The sequence below is a fragment of the Anser anser genome (genome assembly GCF_964211835.1).
Source record: "Anser anser genome assembly, chromosome: 2".
NCBI classification, from domain to species: domain Eukaryota; kingdom Metazoa; phylum Chordata; class Aves; order Anseriformes; family Anatidae; genus Anser; species Anser anser.
Genome location: NC_139721.1, coordinates 95,882,442 through 95,902,583, shown reverse-complemented (window position 1 = coordinate 95,902,583; position 20,142 = coordinate 95,882,442). Strand labels below are relative to the sequence as shown.

Genomic DNA, 20,142 nt, shown 5'->3' with positions numbered 1-20,142 from the left:
TTTGATGTTTGTTTGCTCTTTGGAAGCTTTTATGTGATGCAGGGACTAGCAGGATGTAGAACCATATGATTTGGTCAGCCCTGGATTATGGTAGCTTTTGTAAAACATTTTAGCCTTGAGCAAGGCTTACCTTCCTGGTAAGCCTTACCAGGTTTACCTTCCCTGGTTTGCTGTAGGCTGTATTCAGAAGGTCAGTGACCTAAACTAGTTCATTATTTATTTTCCTGTAGCATCTGTAGTCTCCTTTCAAGGCCAAAGGACTGTATTCAAAGTCAGTAAATGTATATGTTCCTTATGACCTTGAGCACAAGGACAGGCCAGGAGGAAGTTGTAGGTTAAACAAAATCAGTTAAATCTTAGTGCAGAAACATATTCTGATGCTGGAAGAAAGAAATAGCATGAAGCCATCCAGCTCTTCTAGTGGCGTAACTTTCATCATTAGAGCATTTTCAAGGCAGTGCATTCGTAAGAGTCAGCGAAGCAAGGCAGAAGCAAATTATCTATCACCTCATATCCATATGAACAATACATGTTCAATCATCAGGAGGTTTCTTCTGTCTGTTCTTCCAACTAGAGCAGCCTCAGAGCGAGCCCTGCATACTTCCAGCAAGAGACTTCTATAAGCAAACCACAGAACAAAACAACTAAAGAGCCCATGTAGCTTTTGGGGAAAATCTTTTGTTTAAACAAAGGGAACCAAGCCAGTAGTGTCTGGAAGGACGTAGGCTTCCTGCTGAGATGTAAATCACTTTTGATTCTGTCTGGAAGATATATTCTGGGAACAGAAATGAGTGTCTTGAGGAGCTGTGAGGTGGGAGGAGTGGGTGGTGACAAGTGTTGCATGGTGTAAGAGGATGGCGGCTCTTTTTACACACTGACATTGCTGTGATGGGAAGGAGGAGGATCTCATCCTGGCACTGAAGGGGCACTATCTCCTGGGAATTGAGTCAACTTGGAGAAAACAGGTTAAAAGTCTCCCCTGTGGGTGTTATTTTGGGGCTATCAACTATTATATTTGTGTTGTGTTCCGCACATGGGAGCCCAATGCAAACTCGGTGTATTCCATAAAGTGGAAGAAGAAAACAGGTCCTACCTTAGCTTATGTTCTTATTTGTCACATTTTTCTATTTTGAAGATGTCTTTCTTGCCAGTGTTGCTGTCTGAAAACCCTGCAGAAGTTTCTGGGAGGTGGGCTGATAATGCATATGGTGGCCTTAAATGCAGAAACAGCAAATGGGAAGAACAAAAAAAAGAAGAATTTTTGTCCATCTATACTGTTTTCCATCTACAGCACAGAATATGTGTACATGTACTGATGATGACGACAGCAGAGGGTCACCAATTTCACAGGAAAAACTGTACCTTTCCCTATGACACAATTTCTAAAAGCCTGGCTTTTCACAACAGTCCTGCCCAGGAATCCTCTGCTGGTCAGGGCAGGATTCAGTAGACAAGCCCGAGCTCACGTGGTGCTGGTTACCCAAGCAGGGTGCGATGATGCTGCGTGGCCGGCGGGTGTATCTGTGCTAGTGGTACGATAGTACAGACAGTGACATCAGTAAGGGCATAGCAGCATGGGCTTCGTGGAACACAAGACAACAGGTAGTATGAACGATACCTGGTAGGCTGGTACCTGGTAGGTTGCTACCCATGATAAAGCCTGCTGTGACTTCTTCAAAGCCTGCCTGGAGGTGGCTGCAGGAAGTCTACGTACTCTTTCGTATGCTGTGTAGACACACCAAGAGGATGGTACCTGCACAGAGAGGTGAAGGCGGGGTGGTAGTAGAGAGATATGCCAGCAGCAGTGACTGGAGAGACAGTGGTAAGCCTCTTCATGAGCCTGCCTCACTAAGTAGGGTAAAACTAGCTTAAGAACAGCTATGTTTGCTGCAACAAGACCTCTCACAGACATGTGGTGGAACCCTGATGTTTTTTTCTGCCTAGAGCAAGGCAGAAAACCTTTACAATGTAAATATATGCATGATCCCCTCCTTTAATTCATTCTTTTGTAGTAGTGGGCTAATCTTCCTACTGACAATAGGTGATACAGTAGGTCTTGATTCTTTGGTGGAAATCAGGAGGAATCCAAAGGAAGTCATAGGTATTTCTCTGGTATCCAGGGAGCTTAGGGAGCCTCAGGGACTAGTTACAAAAACTGTTGTGTGTTTTAACCAGCTCTGAAGGGGGGTGGCTTCATTCTTGTCATCTTTGCCAGTGCGATACCAGTGAGGGTGCAGTGGTGTGACCAAGAGGAAAATAAATGAAAGGGACTTGACCTTGGTTTGGGTACTGCAAGTACTAAACTTCTTGAAATGTCAGTCACTTCATAAACAATCTTAGTAAGTTTGCATTTGAGCTGGTTAAGGGTTGTTTTAGCTACATAGCAAGTTACAAACTTTGCTCACTTCAACTTTGACCAAATCAGGATAGAGTCCTATGTTCCCATACTACAAAGCAATTCCATTTTAAATAACCTCTGTACCCAAAAGCAATGAGGTGTTTCTTTGTTTATTCTTCTTAATGTAACACATGTACAAGCCAGTAAAGTAAAAAACAAACAAAAAAACACAAAGTGAAAAAACACAAGTACAAGCCAGTAAACCGTAGAGGTTTAAGATGGTCCAAAGTGGGATGAATCAGAGTTTTCAATTATGTAGGTCACACTCCTTTCACCATGACTTAGAAGTCAGTCTTTTTTGTTGTCTCGGGGTCTATCTGGATTTAACAGTAAAGTTCTTCAGCTTGAACAAATTGGCTTCACATGAATGTTCATATGACCAAATTACACATGGAGCCAAAGTTTGAAGATCCATTTAATATGTGGACAGCAAACAAGAGATATGACTAAGATGATTTTTCCTAAAACTTAAGCTGAAGTTTGCTTGAGTTGGTTTTTTGCAGTAAGACTCCTACCGACCTATTCTTTGCCCCTACCATTATGCCAAGAGATTAGATGCAGATGAAGGATAGCTAAAATAAGAATGAGGAGAGCCACACAAAAATCATTCTTCCTGTCACTGATGCCAGTCATCTGTATGGAAGGCCACTAAGCATAAACAACTCTTTGTAGGATGGACAGTGTCAGGCTTGTACAAAGCATGTACAAAGGCTTTGCATGCCAGGTAATTATTACAATAGAAAAACAGTGATGGAGTCAGCAAGCGAGCTATTCCTCCATGTCATCAGACATCTGTTGAAGTTCCTTCTCAGTGTCCTCCTGCTCTTATTGTTCAGAGCATGTGAGCTCCAGGCCTGGCAGGCATGTTTGTAATTACTATTCCTAATGTCATCCTGATGCTGCTTGCTGTGCCACGGAGAACATGTGTTCCTGCAAAGCTAGGCTGTCATGTGGACCGCTCAAGGGTGGGAATGAACTTTAATCAGGCTGCTTTGGTATAAGCCTGTCTCCCTGCAGAATGATAAAAGGAAAAAAAAAAAACTTTATAGTCTTGCTTTTCAGTAGGTTTCATGAATATTGGCTGCTGCCTTTATGGATGCCCTTTGACAGAGACTTCTTGAGCAGCCACAACTGCAAGTGAGTTAATGGTTGCTGTGAAAATCAATCCCAAACTAGCAGCCACCTAGCAATCAGGCATAATCAGGTTAAGAAACACCCAAGTGTGTCACACCTGGGTTCACATCTGGAACTGGATATGTTGTTCAGTGAGAGTGCAGGGGCCTGGCTGCTGCCTGCAGTCTTCTCCCTTGTAGTCTCCTGCAGACACAGTTCTTGTATTTGGTATGTTATCAGGAACATGCCTGCCTGTTCTGGTTGTTTATGGACTCATTGTTCCTGGGTTTGTTTAATCCCTTTTTGAACCTGCTGATGCTGTCTGCCTGGGGCAGATGTTGCAGGTCATTGCTGTGGCAACAGATTCCAGAAGTTCACTACCCTCTCAGTAGAAATGTGCCTTCTTTTATTAATTTTTTCAATAATTGTAAATGGTTTGGTTTCTTGCTAGCTTAGGTGAATGCGTCCTGCATCTAACATTATTAAATGCAGTGAAAAGCAGTCCTATGGATACCATTTCCACTGCAGTAAACCTTGATCGTATCCCCTGTCAGACTTCTCTTTTTTAAGCAAAAGACTCCCAGACTTTTCAGTCTCTCCATAAAGCAGCTCCTCTGTCCCCTTAATTATCATAGTTGCCCATCTGTGTAACTTTTGTGGTTCATCCTGCTTTAAATGCAGAAAGCAGAAATACTCAAGAGGCCCTTAGTCTTCATGAAGATGGAGCTTGAAGGTGGAACTAAGACCCTCCAGAATTCACTGCACAGAAGAACCACCAAAGCTACCAGTTTGAATGCTCAGTGGACGTTGACATGCAAATACATGTCAACGTAAAAACACTAAACTAATAGCAGTTTGTAATGTATTTTCTGTTTCATACTGTAAATATGAGTGGCACGTTAGAGAAGAAACAAAGATAGGGTGGGTCAAAATAAGACAGCACTACCTCCGTTTCTGAACAAAATGGTTTAACACATGGTTCTAGCCCTGCGAACATTTCCAGCTGTGTTGTTACCAAGAACAATCCTGTGAATTTGCAGGGACTATTCACGGCAGTAAGCAGCATTGTTGCATCTGAACCCGTGATGCTTATTTGTGTACATACACATGTGCATATTAGATGTAAGGGTCTTCTTGGTAGCCTTGTGTCCTGCCAATGTAAATGTCAATGCCTTAAAAAGGAAGAGTAAAGACTAGCTTACCTCTGTGGAAGAACTGCAGGAATTTCCTTGTACAAAATTCATAGCTAGACTGAGATAATGGTTTACGATTAATGGTTTAAGATCAGAAATGAATCTGAGGGTTCCTAAGCTTGGCCACGTGGATTTTTAAATCTAATGATCAGTTTTGTAATGATTATTTTTGTCAACCTTCTATGTGCCATTGCTCCCTGCAGATGGAGGGTTAACTTTGCACAGTAAGCAGTGTCGTGGCTGTCATTGGCATTTCCCTCTGGAACAGCGAAGGAACCCATTTTCTTACTGGGTGATCATCTTTATGTGAATTTCAGCCTCTGCATCCTCTGAATGTTGTTTGCACACTTTGAACCAGGGTAGTTGTATGCTGTTTTTGGTAGATGTTTTCTTGAAAGCCTTAGAGGCCATAGCTCTTGGCAGAGATCAGCTGTTGAGTTTTACCCTCTTGACCTATGCTCCAAGAATCTCCATGTTTTTTATTGGAAGTTATAAATAATTGAGGATATTAAGTTTGATCTTCTAATTGGCAAGGAGAAAACTGAAAAAAGCATTACATGTGAAAGGCATTGCATTACTTGATTCTAAATTCCTTGTGTGCAGGGAGAAATGACAACATAAATCAATATTTAGTTTGAATTTCAAAATTTTCTATCAAGATAACAGGAGAGCTAGTTTACAGTCAAAATTTTGTCCAGTAAAACTTGTCCTATGAATCACACTTCCAGTGTTTCAAAAAGATCAGCACTTTTCTAGGATAAATATGGTCCATTTGGCACATTCCTCATTTAATTTTTCTGCCTTTTCCCACTATGTTATGAATGATAATCTATCCAAAAAGCTACAGAGGCTTTATGGTGCAGCTGTACTCCCATGTGTAAGAAGTTTGGCTGCCTTCCAAAAGTGGCACATTTCATCCATGGCTGTCATAAAAGCTGCTACCAAGTATTCTAACCATACCGACAGGCTTGTGTTTCAACTATCTTCATTATATTTTTAAGTCAAGTCATGTTCAGGAATATTCCTGGCCCCTTGGCTACATAGTACAGCAGCTCTGTGAAATATCTCCTGGGACATCAGCTGTCATCTGAGTCACTGAGAAAGGAGTTTGATGATACCTACCCAGTCCTTAGTGAAACATTTGCTTGTAGGACCATCTGCCCCTTTAATAGAGTTGTCATTTCAACAGAGCTTCAGTTTTTGCAGCAGCTGCCTATTGATAGTAAGTCAGATGCAGGGATGTTGCAGAGAAGAATGGCAGAGCCTGACTGCGGTGCTGTCATTGCCTTCAGCTCAGCCCGCCTGTACATCATCTTCCCTACTGATGAAATAAATCCCCAGTGCATTCTCTTCCTGATCCACCCTTCAGATTTCTTCTTGAAATGTCTCCAGCTAGGAAGGCAAGTTGTACAACAGCTTGGACCAGATGTCTTTTTCATGGCCTCTGCCTACGCTGAGCATCTTTCTGTGCCTGTTAAGATGCACTTGGCTAACTCGCATGAAAGCATTGGCAAAGACATAGAAATATACCACTTAAACATGGGTTAGCATTTCTAAGTTCTCTTTTTAGGCTTGAGTTTGAACTCTCAATCTCTGTTTACTATTGGACTTGCCAGTCATCTTCCTTTCAGCTGTCCAGCCGAGTGTACCTACTGGACCACTGCACGTCTGAGCAGTCCAGCTTTAGCACCCCAGCACTGTCAAGCCCTGCAGTGACCCACTGGGCATGAAGGACTGGCACGAATGCTGTGGGCTTTGGGAGGCAGGCATCCTGTAAGCAAAACCTTGAATGAAAAGCCTGTATTTCTTGAACAGCTCCCATGCGAGTGACTTTCAGCTGTTCTTCTCTCTATAGGTGTCCTCTGTGCCCAGGCACAAATGTGACAAATAGGCATTATGAAATAATGCAGGTCAGGAAGGGACTTTCTAATAGTTTGCCCATTAGCCTGAGAGCTGGGAGATGCAAATCAGCTTCTCTGTCCTGCAGCTGATATTCTGTGTCCTTTATAGTGGAAGCCTGTCTCAATTAACTTTAACAGTCTTTGTTTAGGCATCTGGTTTAAAAGATACATGTCTAGTCTTGACTGGGTACCAAGGCTGTCTTGGTAGATGGTGGAAAGGCAGGCTCCATCCTAAAATGTTGCTTAAATTAGATAAGGTAAACAGCCTTCTGGAGGTGTGTATTTCTGTCAATTGAGTGATGATTAATTTAGACTAGATGCTTAAATTTGTCATGGCAGAAGGTAGCAGAAATGAATCCGGGACTTGTACTCTCTCTGTACCTTTTTTCACTGGCTGTACCAATCATTAATGATTATCTGCTGTTTTGCAGGATGTTGTGGTTGGTAATGATGAAAGTGCTCAGAGATTTTATAAATAACTAAGTTAGCATTGCAGAAGGGAAACCTACCCCCACGTAGGCAGAGGTGACCCAAATAAAGTGACTGGCTTCTTTTGAGTGGGAAATAAAAAAAGAGAACTTTTATCCTCCTTCCAAACTAGTTAATAAAATTTATAAAGTCAAAAGGTTTATAAAATTCATAAAGTCAAAAGAATAGTCAGCTTTTATGGCAATCTTGGCTCCTTTTTCTTCTTCCCTGCAGTTCAGGTCTTTCATGGACACACACATTTGTGTATGTGTGTCGCGTGGTCACAAATCCTCTGTGTCCAACCAAGCTGTGTGAGTAAATGAATTCCCTCTTTTCTTCTGTAGTTCTTTTCCTTCTCTGATGTGCGTGCTGTCCTTGTGGACCACAAGGATAAGTTACAACAGGTATTGGTTGTCTGTTGATTCTCAGTTGACAGACTGTAGACATAATTTCATTTAATTTCTCATTTTTGTCAGTTCCTCTCTATGGCCATTTGGAAAATCGTGAGGAGCTCAGTACATGTTATTGGGTTGTTTTGCCATGAATTTTTGTCTTCTTTTGTGGCCTTTGGGTCATCTTCCAGGCAGAAAGCAACTGCTTTCATGGTTGGAGCAGTCACTGTATATTAATAGAGTAAACAGATCGTTAGGCAAGACTGCTGCATGCTTTTTGCTCTTTTAGGATCCTCCTTGTGAGAGGATCACACAACCCCGCCTTCTGAGGATTTGGGGGGGGGGGGGGGAAGTGATGTCTTTTCCACTCTTTTGTGTTTGTGCTTATTGAAAAAGCTGGGGAATAGCCTTAAGACTCAGAGTGCTTTTCTCTAGAAACCTGGTATGCTGGCTTTCAGTTGTGATACAAGCATGTTACTTCCCAGCAGGCAGCATGCATGCTGTGCAGGCCTTTGTCCCCTTAGCAGTGCTGCCTTCCTCACCATAAGTGGGAGATGTGACAGTTCCCATTGACTCCCAAATATGTGTCTGGTCTCACATCTCTGCCATGTGCTAGGCAATCAGAATGGAAATGTGTTTCTCTCACAGGTTCATGTCACTCTTGTGCTGCAGAGCTGCCTTTAAAGATGCTGGCAGATTTTGTGACACTGGCACAGCCGGGGTTGCTTTAAAGCTTTGGTAGTGCATGTGGGACCTTCTCTGGTGTCTCACTGTTCATTGTTTTGCACCTTCCTCTGGAGAACTCCACCTCTCAGAAGAAAATCTGATTGCATTGTAAGTAGGAAACCTGGCGTGTGTTTTAACTCAGTCACCTTTCTGTCTCGCTCGTACACATGCTAGCATACGTTATGAAGGAACACCTTAGACTCCTTTAATTCATCAAAATTGTAAATTTTGACTGGTTTTGATCTGACACAGCATACCTATACTATAACTACACTTATCTGTATTGCTGTTATGTATTTTGTTTTAACAGCGCTGGGTCTTTTACTGGGGTGGGGGGCTGGTGAACGTGAACTCTGGGCCCTGAGATTTCCTCTTGTTTCTCTGACTTTGCTGGACTGAATGCTCGTGGGATCTTGCAGTTTGGAGTTTGGCTGTAGATTGAAATCTTCTGGGGCCCTCGTGACTGAATAAATCAGAATCTAGAATTTGACTTCTGATCATCCTTTTTTTGTTTTATTGCTTATTGTATTCCTAGTGCTGTGACATACAAGGAGACAAGCATTTCTGAAAGAGGATTTAGGTCAAGCTGAAAGAAATTGCTATTAAATGACATCAACTTTGTTTTATATAACTAGGACTCTTAAAGTCCTTCTTGAAATATTCAGTGACACTTTTTCCTCTTCAACTCAAGGAGCAGTATCTTGTCTTGGCCAATTGCATGAGTTCCCTTGCCAGCATGCAGAGGTTGCCAGTTGTTTTCTTTTCATCTTACAGGGTGTGGCTTTCTACCATCTCTGTAAGCAGTGTTTGAGCATCGTATCCAGGTGATGGTCCAGCTCCCTGCAGCTAGACAGTGCTTACTGACTTCCTCTAACAAGCTTGGCTTTGCTGGCCTGGATACATTCACCCTTCCTGGGTTACTCAAGATGAATCAGGCAAAGGCCACACATTAGCAGTTTTTTGTTTCCTGCCTGTACAGCTTACCTCTTCCCTGCCTGGCACCTGGCGTATTGACCGGCACCTCTGCAAGCTCAATCTAAATCCCTTCCAAGTCAGAACAACTGCATTTATTAGAAGAGAATGGAACATCAACCCCCTCCCCCCCCCCCCCCCCCTTTTTTTAGCTGCTTTATCATCGTGGCACATTGCATTTGTAATACGTTGTACCTGCAAAGATAAAGACATGCTTTACTGAACAGCTGTAGCCTTTAGTCAGGGGTCATGATACATCTTTGAGCTGGATTCAGATAGCTCTGTGAATAGCAGAACTAATGAAACCTGACTTTCTTTTCCTTTTTCTTATCCGGAATTACTGGGCATGCTAAAAAGTTAGGAATCTGATGCACAAACATACTGGCCTACAAACAAATGTGCACAAAGTGTGATCCCATGAACTTTGTTTCTTGGTGAAATTAGTCCACAAATGATTCTGTGGCTAGTCCTATCTCACTGTCTTAAAAAAATACAGATAAATGAACGTCTCAAGTTTTCTCATGGTTGAGTTAGTTTGTAGGTTGTTTGCCAACTGTTAAGAAACGGAAGCTATATCCCCTCTATTAAGCTGTTCTGTTAGTTTCTTTAGTCTCCAATTCATATCTTCACTGTCTAAACCGTAAGGATTTGATCGAATGAAACTTGATTAAAAAGTCTGACATATAGCTCAATAATAGATACAGAAATGTTTTATCCCAAACATTCCCAAAAGGATTGGTAAGCGTGAAATGTGAAAAAGCCTGTTACACCAGATGCTGTAAAGTTCACTTCACTGTGAGCTGAAACCATTTCTGGGATGAAGCGTTGCACTTGCTGAAGTGTGCAGGCAGAGCCTCAAAATGCTATGTATTGTCTCCATATGCAGCTGTAGGGGTGGCATAAGGCTTCCTCAGTGGGACTGGCTAACTATACTCTTTCTAATTCTCCAGCATGATCAAATGGCACAGTGTAATGACCACAAGAGATCTAGTTTCCATGTGGTTAAAACATGCCCGGAAGCCTGGCATTGCATCAGTGATACTTATCATCTGGTAAAGCATTGCTAGGAGCTGGCTGCCGAGACAAACCAGTGCTTGATACATCACACTCTCGTCATGCGACTTTGGAGGTCCCTGCTTGTATGGTTTCTTCTCTGGTCTGAGGAGAAGCTTTGTCCCTTTTCTATGCCCACATACATTTATATGCACCAAAGAGGTTAGTGAAGGCTTCAGCTGGCCCCGAATGGCAGCATAAAAGCCTTGAGCAGCCAGAAGTCACATTTGCATGCATCAGAGTTCTCATTGCCACTAATTTTGATCTGAAGTGACAGTGGTGGGGCAAATGGGGACAAGCAGCTCTTCCAGAGGGCAGTGAAGAGAAGAAGCTGTGGGTAATTTTGTCTGGGAAGTCAAGTGAAGCCCTAGCAAAGCAACTGGAGCAGGCTCTTGCCCAAGGAGCGGTGAGATGGCCCCTTCTGGACCTCTGCCTCTGTGATGCTGGGACTCACGTTCTGCCTGAGGACATCTTGCATGTGTTGTGTTGAGGTGGTCTTCCGTGTTAGCTTCACTGGGAATGTCAGAGAAATCACAGTGGCTGCTTGTGACAAATAGCCACAGAGCGGATAAGGGCTGCCCAGCTGAAACTTCCAGATCTGAGTGAAATGCTTTACAGAGGGAAAAAGCCCAGTGCTGAAGACAGGACTTAACCATGTAATTCCTTCGGGGGAAATTCTGAGTGCTCCTGATGCAGGTCCAGGATAACCCTAAGGGACTGCAGTATAAGGGCAGACACCAAAGTTTCCATACCTGCATTGAAAGGTTTTCTTGATGGAGAGGGCTGAAATTAAAACTCCTTGTGGTATGCAGTGGAGGTTTTTATAGCTCCTTTGGACAACCGGAGGGATGCTCCAAGCTCAGACCAGCTGGAGTTTTGAAATCCTCCTGGGAACAGTGAAGCACGCTCAGTTCCCATCTATTAGGGAACTGAGGTATCTTAATAGAAGCTTTTCCTGATGCACTTCTGGGAAGTACAAATAACAGTTCCTCCAACTGCGCGTAAGTAAAGCCGTCTCAGATCCTTGCAGAGATCTCTCCTGTATCCATAATCAGTAAAAATGATTTTTTGGATTTTGGGATACTTGGAGGCAGAAGCCACTAGCATTGCCTGGTATATTCACTGTAGAGAAGGCAGTAATATACTTCTCATGTGCAATTTGGACTGGAGGGCGTAAACCAATTACATCTAGCAAGTAAACAAGAAACCCTGACAGACACTGCATTTTAATACAGTTAGGTGGGGAGAGCTGGACAGCAGAGCTCTGTGCTTTTTGCTTCTGCAGCCACCCTCAGGCCTCAATGGGAGGCCAGATCCCCTCTGTAATTCCAGTGCTTGGTAGAACAGCATAAACAAGTGGATAAAAATCACGTAGCTTTAATGTTTTGCTAAGCTGAGGTAGCAAATATGTGGCTGTTTACATATTTGCATGGGGGCAGTCATTAATCAGGTTGTGCCTGAGGCTCATTTGTTTCCTCCTAGGAGGAGCTTTGCTCACACTAATAATTGCTTCCATCTGACAGCTGGAGGTGTGCTGTTCTGGAACTGTCACTGGGACAGGAGGTGCAGGAATGCTAAGCCTTTGCTAGGTCCTTGCTGTGAATGACAGCTGTTGCCTGATATGTTTCCTCCTTTTAGCTGTTCTCCATGACTAGCGAAATTGTCAGGCTTTTTTGAAAAAAATAATAATAAAAAAAAACTTGCTCCTAAGTTAGAGACTGTATTAAATCAAACTTTTCCACCCCCCCAGTTGATCCTTTTTTCATTTTCTGTGTTTGATATAATATATAATATCATCAACTTTTTCCTGGCTTTGTACAGTACTGCCAGAAGCCAGGAAACCAGCTTCTTTATTGCCTTCCTACCTTCTCTGCAATGGATGCTTCGTTGCCTACCCTCAATTTTTCCTAGGCTACTGACTCAGCTCAGGAAGCAAATGTGGATAAACGAAGGCATATTGCAGCTGATATTTTGTCTGGATGTGATCATTGCTTATTGTGCTTTAGAGGGTTATTTGCATGGCAACGAAAACTCTTCAGTGTTGCAGTGAACGCAAACGCTGGCAATGTTTGCTTCCTGTAAACGAGAGGATGCATCAGAGTTTTTTCTGAAATGGAAGCAGAAGAGCAAGAGATGAGGAGGTGCTGCCATTGCCTACCACCAGCAGGGTATTGTGACCAGGTGACTGGATTCCTGTGTTTTGTTGATTCTCACTTTGGAAGGGATTATTTTAGATGAACTAAACCAAAACCAGCAACAACAGAAGCCATGGACCAAACAGTTGGAGTACAAAATATTCTCTGTAGACTTAGGAGGGTCTGTTTTGTTGAGAACAGACAACATGTTTTTTTTCCAAAGGGTAGCCCAAGTGGATGTGACTCAGGAGGGAACCATCCAAATTTCTGTGAAGTCCAGCTTCTTTTCAGCATCGTAGAGCCAACTGAAACCTGCTCTGTTGTAAAAAACATTGGCATCAGCACAGGCATGTGCCTTGTTCACCCTCAAATATTCTAGTGCTAAATGTAATTTTATTATAGGGAAACCACACCTATAACAGTAAAGACCTGTCCGAGCTAGAGAGATTTGCATTGGTGTGATGACATCCTACAGAAATGGAAAACTCTGTTAAATGGGTTGCTTTGGTGCAAAATGAAGCTTGCAGCAGAAAGCCTGTCACAGCATGTTGCCAAGTTTTATGTTCTGCTGTGTCTCAAGGACAAATACTAGATGAACAGTTTAGAGAAAAGCATTTTTGAAACTAAATATATTTACAGTGGACAAAAACTCTCTTATAGAATCTGTATATCCAGTGAGCACACAGCATGCATGCAGTTATTTGGCAGTAGATGTGAAATCCCTAAAGGTCAAGCAGCGTGTTGTCTCTAGTCCTTGCTCCAGCCTCTGCTCACCACCGGATCCCTGCTGCAGGATATATCTCTGTTCAGATCCATGAGGTCAAGTTTCTTCCAAGGTAGCAGTGCAAACAATGCGAGCAGCACTCAGTAAACAGATAACGTGGTGCAAAGGTACTCTGGCTGTATTTTCCTGTGAGAAATACTCATCCATCTACCATGTCTGACCTTGCATTCTCTGATCTGTTCTTCCATCATCTTTAAGAAGATGGAGACCTATGAGCAGATATTTCTCCAAAGAATGGGAGGGAAGAAACACATCTTGTTTAGTGTTGACATGCCCTTGGAAGGTAAGGACACCTTTGGTAAAATAGCTCAGCTGGCATACCCTGGAAAACTGACTTGGACTTGTTTGGGTGCTTCCCTTAATTCTGCTAGCGTGTACTGCCTTGGAGGCAAAGCCAGCTCTTGTAACGTCCCTGGCAGAAAATGTAGGTGTTTGCAGGGGCAGTGTAGTGTTTGGTAGGAGATGCTGACTGCTGCAATCAAAACCCCCCTTTGCTGTATGCTGCTGCTTGAACAGCCTAGCTCCCCACATGCTGCTTTTTTCCTGAAGCTTTCCTAATGAAAGCTCACGTAGTTGTTTTGGCACCTACCTCGTGGTGCACTGAGTCACTAGGGTGAGCTTTTGCCTGCAGTGAGTTGCCTACAGAGAAATCAGCCTCTCCTGCATTTGGCATTCTGCTTCTAGTTAGGTGGGGTAAATATTAACTCTCAGCTGAAAATGGAAGAAGAAAAAGTATGTTGCAAATAAATCTTTTGCACCCTGCGCCTGGCTCTCCAAACATGTACATGTGACATCTGCCATGACACAGGAAGGCAGAGGCTGCTCTGATGGACTGGTGGTCTGTGCATGGCTATAACCACGGCCTGGTGGTGTTTCTATTATATTTTTAGGGAGTTTTGGTAATTTCCTTTAAAGAGGGGCTTTTCAGCAGCAGCATAACTGAGAATTTTGGATTTCTGTTGCAACTCCTAATTCCTCGCAACTCATGTGCTAGTCCCTTGTGTAGTACATTGCCTGTATTTACAGAGATGTTGCCATGCTTTTCTGCCTGCAGCAGGGCTCTAGAGAGGGAGGAAAGAAAGTACATAGTGATAAGAAGTGTTATTTTGTAAAAGGAGTAAGTGGAGTGGACAATTTTTTTTTTGGCCAGCACATTTTTAATGACAAGTTTTCTCTTAAGGTGGCTCAGATATTACGAACCTTTAACTGTGCCCTCCATCTGCAGTAATCTGACTCCCAGATGTTAAAAAATGAATTGAAATGATTAGAAGTTCTCTTCAAACATGCTGTGTTTTTAGTTTCTTTGGTAAAGTAGCATCACATTTCAAGCTTTTCTCCACAATCATAAGGTTTGGTTTTGAAACCAATTTCTAAGATAAAAATTTGAGATATGTGCAGATTTTGCTTCTTTTCAAGAAGAGTGGAAATGATGGCAAGGTTGTGAGACTGGGTAGGATGGCATGATGCCTTCAGGTGTAGGAAGGTTACTAGGGAAGGATGAGGTTAGATATGATTGCTGCTTTTGCCACTTTCACACTATCTGTACTGGAAGGAATCATCAAACATCTTGATTGCTCTTTCCTCTGTTTTATGATGGAGGGATGGTACCTGCTGAGCTTTGTGGAGTGCTTTGAAATCTGTGGGTGAACTGTAGTCCATAACTGACCCAGGATTGCTTTCAATAGTACTATAGTTGCTCGTTGGTTGTTATTGTTCCTGCAAAGGAACAAATCCAACTCCAATTTTTTCTGCAGCAGGTGCAGGTACAAACTTACAGTAAAGGTAGATGTTGATGATGACACTGAGAGGTAAAAAAGCTCAGTTCTGGAGTGTCCTAGAGAGCCTTCTGTTTGATATATGTGGACTCCCAGTTCAAGGGTAAATAGGCTGGACTCAGAAGGGAAAAATAAAGGGGTGGTTTTATTAAATTTCCCCCATTCCTAAGCAAACAAGGAATTTGGAATCAGCTCAACACACAAAGCCTGAGTGGGACCCTTGTGTCACAGGCCACAGAGGGGTCCTTTCTGATATCTCAAAAGCTTGTGCTCTTCAGTTGGAGTTCGTAGCAAAGCTCTTGTCTAAATCCACCCACAAGCAGTTGCGTTTCGGTTTCTAACTGGAAACTTCATCCAGACGGAAGGACATACCAAATAATACAAGCTTCCCAAGGAGCTTCTTGTCTGACCTGCATGTAAACCAGTCCTGGTATAGGATGTGGGATAGGATGTTCTACATACAGAGTTACGGTGGTACAGCTTCTAACATGGCTGGTATTACTGGTATAAAGATGACGTATAGGAATGAGCCAAACCACTATAAAATACATTTTAACAGTAAAACCATATGTATGCTTGGAGGTGGGGATGGTACGGTTTTTTAATGCATCATTATAGAATAATAACAGACTGTTTGTAGATACAGCCTAAAAAAAAAGAATAAACCTTGGCTAGCTTTTAGTCTGTAGTGACTGACATGTCTTTGGGTTATTAAAACCTTGGACTATATTAAATGATCTTAAAGATACAAGCATATTGTTGTGAAGCCACTTGAAATATTGCACAATGTGGCTGCAGAGCTATGCAAATTGGAGTCATTTCCATTTGACATATGCACTGTAATTATTGAAAGCTTTTCTCCAAATTTATTTTGTCTGCTGTAGTTAATTCAATCTCCTTTTAACATTGTCAGTTATAATTATTTGCCAAGAGTAAATCCATGCTAACAAAAATCTAGTTTTCTCTAGCTTGCAGCTTTTCTTTTGATTTCATAATGGGGTACTGCTAATCAGAGGAACCAGTGCTGGCCTTTGAGTACATTACCCAGCAGGGCAAAAAAACATTGCAGTCAGAAAAAGAAATGCAATTAATTAGCCTAAGCTTCTTTCTAGCATCCCAACCCTGGGCATCCTGGTCATAGTGAGTTTTCTGTGTGAAAAGATCAGTCAGAGTTAACATCTCAGTAGGACTAGTAGAGAAAACTGTTTATGCCCTGAGACTTCTCGTTGAGCTCTTGTTCATTCTTTTGTAGGGGCTACAGCTAGAAAATGACATTTATTTGGGGAAAATGATATTAGGTTGAAAATCTACGGCTGTTTTCATGGGAATTTGAGCCAAACTGACAAGATCTGTGACTAAAAAATGTAATAGTCGAAGAGGTTTAGGCTTCTAGATGGATACTGCTGGTTCAGAAGAAAAGGTATTCTTACTCACTTGAAAATGAATTGTCCTTTCTGCCTTTCTTTTCCTTGAAGATCAGTGTTATGCAGGTTCTGAAAGGAAACGTCAGTGCAAGTGCTTTCTAAGCATTATTGACCTACTTTACAGGTGTTTAATTTTTCATCAAGTCAGATACGTACTTGCCAGAGTATAGCTGGGTACAAACTTCATTTCTTTCACCCACCACGGCACAGGCTAAGATGTACAGGAGGGCTCATCCCCATAAGTTTTTACCCCTGGACTACTGCTTCAAACTCTCCTGGGGCTTCAGAGGGATGAGGTCAGAATGACTACATCGCAACAAGGTTGCATACAGCCCTGCAACCTGAACCATAGTTCTCCCATAGCAGAAAGTCTGTCTGCAGGTGACACAGCAAGAGGAACTGCCTGTGTTGGCCCTTCATTCTGGTGTGGGTATTCAGCACCTATATGGTAAAAGAAAGCCCATTGTGAATAGGGGTTTGTTTTCCACTGTGTGTTTGTGGAGCACCTAGGGTTTCCTACAATGTAAATACATCAAAAGCAGGTGATGAGGATGATGGCCAGATTGATGATGAAGAGCACCTTAAGCTGGGCTACCATAATTGGCTGGATCCAGCCTGCTGAACACAACAGATAAATGTTCCAGCATTGACTTGTTTTCAGCAGATTTACAGCAGTGGGAAAGAGTTCCCACTCTCCATTAGAGCAAACTGTGGAAAAAAAATAGTGAATTATGGTTTGAGCTGCTACTGTAGCATAGCCGTGTCTTGTCCAGCACACACTTAGCCAGCAGGAGTATGAATGACATTTTCCAAGAAACCCTTTTGGGAGGATTAGCCTGCAGATTGACTGCAGATAGGGCAATCTGGAATCCAGGCAGGTTGAACCTGATGAGTTGCTGCTCTTTGAGTCAGCTGTTTGGGCTGTGGCTGAGTCCTCTTGTGTAAGCTCTGCAGCTTGGGGAGTAATTTATCAAGCATCCATCTTTCTTACGGATCCAGGGCTGGAGCCAGGGAAGCACGATGTCAGCGTCTCACGTATTTAGAATTGCTGATTCACTTTGATCCATCCTTGCTTCTGCTTTTCAGAATGGGTTCTGTTTAACAGTGCTTAGTTCCCTCTGGCAGGAATAAGATCTTAACCAAAAATATACCCCTATTCTAAGGCCACTGTCTTGGGAGGGGGAGCGACTTTTAATTTATTTAGAAGTCTTTTAAAACCTGATAACTTAATTATGAAATAGCTTTGGCTGAAAAGTTGATGAAGGTGCAGTTAGTTTAAACCACAGGTTGCCTGTAATCTCTTCTTTGTTGTTCCATTGATCATGTTGCTTGAAGAGCCAAATTAATGGACAGCATGACTACTTTAATTAAGGGGATTAGAGCTGAGGTAAATCTGACACAAAGCTTGGTAAGGCCTGGTGCTAACTCCACTGGAAACGTTATCAAAATTCTCACTAACATCAAAACAGAAGTGGGCCTGGAATTACTTTGGTAGAACAGTGTTTGTCAACATCAACTTCTGTGAACACGTCTTTTGGCTTGACAGCATCCCAAAAGAGAGATTTTGTTACAGTTAGTGTTTTAATTAAACTACTTCAATCTTCTTTTGTGGGCTAAGCTAACTTTTCTTCATCTGTGTGTTCTGTAGTCCTGATCATTGTGGTCTCTTCTCTTTGGAAAGACGTAGAAACCACCACTGGTCTGGCCCAGATCACTTAGACTGTGAAACAAAAATGAGAAGCCCCAAAGAATCAAGCCATGGCCTCATTCATAAATAGTTTTAGGCAAACTTTGGTGACATTCTGGAAAATTCTGTCTCACATCCGGACTGGTGTGGTTGCACTGTTGTAATCTCCCAGATCCCAGTGAAATGGCATACCAGAAACAAGGAGAGGTACAAAAGGCACCCTTCAGCCCTTTGGGTGAAGTTGGGAAGCTGGTCCAGCTGATCTGGATGCCTTTTGCTTCCCAGCTTTTGTCTTCCCTCTGCTGCAGCCTTTCTTGAGAGGAGCAGTCATGCCAGCCTTTCCAGTCCCGATGCTAATGCCACTCAGTGAGCAGAGAGGGGAACTGCTGACTTGATGAGTGAGAAGCAAATGAGAGATTATTCTCCTCAATAAGACACGTTGTGCAACCTGGCACTCCCATCCCTGTGTAACTAAGATTGCTCCAGAAGATCTGGTTCCACTGCTAGGCACAGTCTGATGGGCTCTAGGAATATTTGGCCAATAATTGTAAACTGACATTTTCAATTTCTGCTGTTTTATACTATGTGTACTCATCACTGAGCAGAAGAAACAGTACTGCACACCTCCACCTGGCATATATGTGTATCTCGGAATTTGTAAAGAACTCTGCTTTCCATTCCTTTCTCTGGACATGTGTGTCTGTGTCTGTATATGCATATATACCGAAGTCAGAAGTGTGGAGGGAGTGCAGTTTGCAAATGTGTCTAGCCAAGATAGCCAATCCCATTCTGTAGTTGGGCAGTTTGGTGCCTGTAGTCAACACATTATTTACGAAAGCGAGTAATGATTTTAGAATTTATCTTAACCAGTCAAATCAGAAAATTAGGTCAAATGCATGCTCCATTCACCTAACACTGCAGGACTGACACACATTTGATTTGCTTCAGCACAGAGGTCCTTCAAACTTCACTGTGCAAGAAGTAGAAATACTCCAGCTAAAAATACTGGAGAGAAATAAGGTTAGGAAAAATGTTCTGGGTTTTATAGGTAGCAAAGCTCATGCTTTCTATAAAATCACCACGTAGCAAGAATCATACTAGAAACTGCAATGCATCTCACACAGTGTCACTGAATGCTTACTGAAGAAAAACAATGCCAAGTGCAGGGAGGGTGCAGGGGGATGCTGTGCTGCATAGTGATGCTGTGTGAGATACAGATTGGTCTGATGCTACAACTTGTTGTTTTTTTTTAAAACTTGGATTTCCTGACACATTTCCCATCACCTGGCTGACAAGATGTAGTTTTCCAATGTTCTTAAAGCCTCCCAAATCCTGTAAAAACTGCCAAAATAATGGCTGCATTAATTACTTGCAGACATTAGTCTGTTGTTTCTCTTTTGTCAGTTTCTCATTTAACACCGATTACAACTTGCTAGTTTTATTGGGGGTAGAAAGGGTAGGAAAGAGAAACATAAAGAAAATTAACTCTAATTATCAGCCATAAGTTTATCCGACTCAATAAGCGTAAACAATTCTGTGATGGAAAGGAAAGCTGAGAGAAAATTGAACTGCCTGATTTTCTAATCCTACCAAAACCTTTACAACAGCTGGGCATTTAGCTATTGTAAGCTAATGCAAAAAGAAACTTATTTAAAGACAGATAATAATGCCTCGTGAGAATAGCAATCGAGCATGGGCTGTGATTGCCCTGTGACTTCATTACCATGGAAGAGAAGGGTATTATAATGTGCTGGACTGATGCCATACATTTTGTTCTGGAAGGTGAATAGAGGAATTTAGAGTAATTGGAACAAGTAAAGGACCAAATACAGAGATTTTCACTGAGTTTTTTATTTAGACAATTAAAATCCCATAGAAATTAATCAGTGTTTGCTTGAATAAGGTCTAAGTAGAATGGTTTTCCTTTCTCAGTTTATCTCAGTATGTAGGGGAGTCTTTTTTGGTTTTTTTGTGAAGGGAAATTCTCAAAAGGGATGTGAGTACTCAGCAGTTTTGGTGGGGGTTTGGATGCATAAAAATTGAGCAGAAATTTGGGAAAGCCAGCATGGTTTGTCCCATATACTTTTTCCCAAGTGCACATGCGAGCACAGAAAGCATGGA

General features: G+C 42.3%; 1 protein-coding gene across 2 annotated transcripts in view; it reads left to right on the top strand.

Annotated features, from left to right (window-relative positions):
* GFOD1 (Gfo/Idh/MocA-like oxidoreductase domain containing 1) overlaps positions 1–20,142 on the top strand; it is a 69,946-nt gene that overhangs the window by 31,868 nt on the left and 17,936 nt on the right. The gene's annotated exons all lie outside the window — the stretch shown is intronic.